The sequence below is a fragment of the Geospiza fortis genome, unplaced genomic scaffold (genome assembly GCF_000277835.1).
Source record: "Geospiza fortis unplaced genomic scaffold, GeoFor_1.0 scaffold291, whole genome shotgun sequence".
In the NCBI taxonomy this organism is placed as follows: domain Eukaryota; kingdom Metazoa; phylum Chordata; class Aves; order Passeriformes; family Thraupidae; genus Geospiza; species Geospiza fortis.
This window is the reverse complement of record NW_005054650.1, coordinates 12,144-16,117: the sequence shown is the minus strand read 5'-3', so window position 1 is coordinate 16,117 and position 3,974 is coordinate 12,144.

Here is a 3,974-nt window from a genome sequence, read left to right as displayed (position 1 = left end):
TATGTGTGTGAGAAATGTTCAAAATAATAAATGGAAACTGATTCAGAGCTAGACTGACTGAGGCACAGAGTGAATGGCAATGAGCAGTGGTCCCAGAACGTCCCTCCAAGGAAAATCAGACCAGCAGCAGCAGCAGCAGCAGTAGAGGGCTTTTAGCTCAGTGCAGCATTTGCTAAAATCAAACTGCCTCTGGCTCAGGGGGAGTGAAAGTGCCATTCTTGGCCTTCAAGAGGATGCTGGAACAGTTTGTGTGCTGCTCCTTTTGAGAGTATTTTCTTCCCGTCTGACACACACAATAAGAACCAGGAGTAAATACTCAGATATCTTAATTATCCTGCTGCCTTTATTGTGCTGTGCTTGGTTTTCATCCAGGGAAGCCACACATGAGAGGCTTGCAGGACCAGCCAGACAGAAAGTCTGCTTTGCTTTCCTAGAAACAAACCAGAAATCATTTCTGAAACAGAACCCAAGGTGGGATTCTGATGTGGAAGCCTTTGGTAATACTGAAATTATGCACCATTAACTCACAGAGTGCCACTGTGATATTTTCTGAAAAATCCCTTTGCCAGGATTTCTTCTCCTGGCAAGATGAGAAGCCTCAGCCTCTCCATGTTTTGTTGCTTTGGAATGTGATTTGGAGAATTGTTTACCCAGCATGTGAATTGATTTTAATTAATGGCCAATCCATAAATCATATAAATCATATAAATCATATAAATCATATAATTAATATAATATATCAGCCTTCTGAGAACATGGAGTCAAATTCTCATCTCTCACCTCATCCTGGGGACCTCACAACACCACAACAATAGAGCACACAGCTTTCATTTATATTTAGCAAATAATGCACCCTTGAGCTTCATCTAACCTTTCAAGAACAGCTTAAAATGAGAAGTCCCTGGTAGAGGGCTTGTGTGCTAAAAGCAAAGAGCTGCAGAGCTTTTGGGTTGGCTCTGCTGTCTCTGCAGGCAGGGAGAGGCTGAGTTCTTGTTAGCAACACCAAGCCCATTTGCATGAATAATGCCACACTCTATGCCATGAGGTAAAAGATGCAATTAAATTTCCCTCAATAGACACAGAGCAGGTTGTAAAGTGCTAAAAAGCAAACCTGGCAAATGAAGTGCCCAGATTAGCAAAGCCAGTGCTGGCAGAGAGAGGGGATTCCTGGGAAAATCAGGTTTCACTTGTGACAATTCACTGTCTGATTGAGAGACCTTTTCTGTAGAATAGCAGGCAAAATTATTTCATCATGTGTTTAATCCTATCTGACATGAGTTGTCTGAGAATTGTCCTGTGTAGAGAACAAGAAAGACAACATTGAAAGGAGGATTTGCTAACAATCTTTCCTTAGCAACTCCTAAATTATTTCTGCTGCTCTGGGCCTCCCTCCATCTAGACTTGCACTTTAGCTGATGTCACAGACCCTTTCAAGACAAATAAAACCTCCAAAGCAACACCCCTTCCTCTAATCTAGAAAGGATGGACTTTGCCTAATTAACAAGAAATTGATTTTTAATCAGCATAGTTGAAACAATTGTAACAAAATTTTAATGTGAACTACTGCACTAAATGTGCTGGTCTTTGACAATCAGTGATAAACGACTGCCATGGAATTTCATTGATATTTAGAAGCTTTTATTAATGATCTCATGAAGTCATTAAGAAAACTTTCAAGAAGAATAGGCTAGACTGGACTAGAATAGAAAAATATGGTGTTTGTGTTTTGCAGCTTTCACTTGTTATTATTCCTAAAATTAGTCAGGGTGTTTTAACTCATTTTGATGTTACTTTAACTTGAATTTAGCTTTACTTGTAAAGAGTAAATTTAATTGAGAAAAATATTTCTTATAGAGGAAATTAACTGTGTCTGTTGCTCTCTGATACACCCCTGAGTTTTATGCCACTATTCAGGCTGGATGTAGATTGGAATTTGAATATAGAACATCTCCAAAGTCAGGACTGTAACAGATCTCACAGGGCTCACATGGTGCAGCAGAACTCCATCCTTTTCTTGTATCAAAATCCAAAGGTTCTACTTGACCAAAAACAATTTTCCTGTAAGTATTCCTGATACTCCTTCATCTGCTGGACATAGCACAACAACCTTCCTTGGTTTTGTTTAATTTTCTGTCTCCTCTTCAAAGTCAGGAAGTTTGCAGAGGTGAAAGGGAGCTGGGAAGGGAACAGAAATATTCTGCAACAGGAATATTCTGCAACAGGAATATTTTCTCTGTGCAATGACAATTCAAGCACTGAAAATCCAAGTTTTTATTCATCTAGAGCCACCCTGGCCCCTGGCAGGGAGAATGCCACACTTCCAGCTCTGTGCATCACTCCTTGCTGGTCTTTTCCCTCCATTGAATTTAAAGCTATAACCCAAGAGTTAGATCTTGTTTTGTGTACAGAGCCTGGAAACTGCTAATTAAGCAGCCATTTAATTTGCAATGAGCAGTTTGTCTGGCAGAAAAGACAATGCAGGGAAGACTCCTCTGTTAATGACATTGTCTCACTGCTGGGGTTTTGTTGCTGTTTTGTTCTCTCATTCTTCTTAACAGGCAGCAAGGGAGCTGAAACCGAGTTGTTCCTGCTGTGCAGGGAGGGATCCACCAAAGGCTTTGCATTTTAATCCATCTCATGTTTGCAGAAGAGACCAAAGAATTTTCTGAGGCTCCATAATCCCCTCCTTTGCTGCATATTTTGCAGTGCCATTTACATCTAGAGCCTTTTCAGGCCATCTGGAGCCAATCTGTGTGCAAAGGGAAAATGGAAAAAACCTCCCTGTTCCTTGTGGGAATCTGTCTGGTGAGCCCCTCCCCTCAGGCAGGCAGGTTTTGGTGTTTTTCTCAGGATGGATGGAACACTGCTGCTTATGTAACCCAGCCATGAGTTTGTAGAATAAAGAGTAGGGTAACCAAGCAACAAAAACCCTCCTTGCCCTGAACACAAATTGCTGTCTGATTGTTGGGATGCTAACACCAATACTTCCAGGAATTAAACACTGAAGGGTTCAGTGTGAGCAAGCAGCTTTCAGCCTTCTTGTGCTCATTATGTTGTTTTAGTAATGCTCAAATGCTTTTAAATCCTTTTTTATTCTGCTGTAAAGAGAAGCTATGGTCCAGCTCTTTAAGCCACATAACTTGCAGCTAAATGCTGCTTTCTTCCCCAGGATCTGTCTTGGTGTGTTTATCTGTGTGTGTAAATCAGGACACAGGCTGAAGGCTCTTTGATGGAGCAGAATTTCATTCCATTAATTCAGATTTGTTGGTACCATACCAGAGCTAGCCTTTAAAAGCTCCATGAGGAGTTTTGAGCCAGGCTTTGTTGATGCTGCTGCTTGGCCTGGTGGTCATCTCCAGACCTTAAAAAAGCCAAGAACTCTCCTAAAACTCAATGGAATTATCTCACAGATTAATCAATCCTGTGTTCTGTGTGTAATAATCAATGAGATTATCCACACACAGAACAAGCCTGGGCTGGAAAAGCCACCTGGGAGACATGAGCACTGGGGCACTTTCTCACATAGCAATGGATGCAGTGTGTGGGGAAGGAATTCAGTTTAAAAACACCATTAAAAAAAAAGAAAAGAAAAGAAAAAAAAGGAAAAAAGGAAAAAAGAAACAGTTAAAAAAAAAGAAAAGAAAAGAAAAAAAGTAAAAAGGAAAAAAGAAAAAAGAAAAAAAAGGAAAAAAGGAAAAGAAAAAAAGGAAAAAAGAAAAAAGGAAAAAAGAAAAAAAAAAAGAAAAAAAAAAGAAAGAAAAAAAGAAAAAAAGAGAAACTTTTGCAGGCAAATGTTGAACCACAGATTGCTTTTTAGGGACTACAAATGGTAAAATGGACTTTATCAGCTGTGGAGGGTGAAAATATCCTCAGTTCAATGCAGATTTTTCAAGTTTTAAGTTATTTCAGTTTCTGTTCATATAAACAGTTACAAAGGCTTGAAAAAGGAAGAGGACAGGCCACAGAATGCAGCA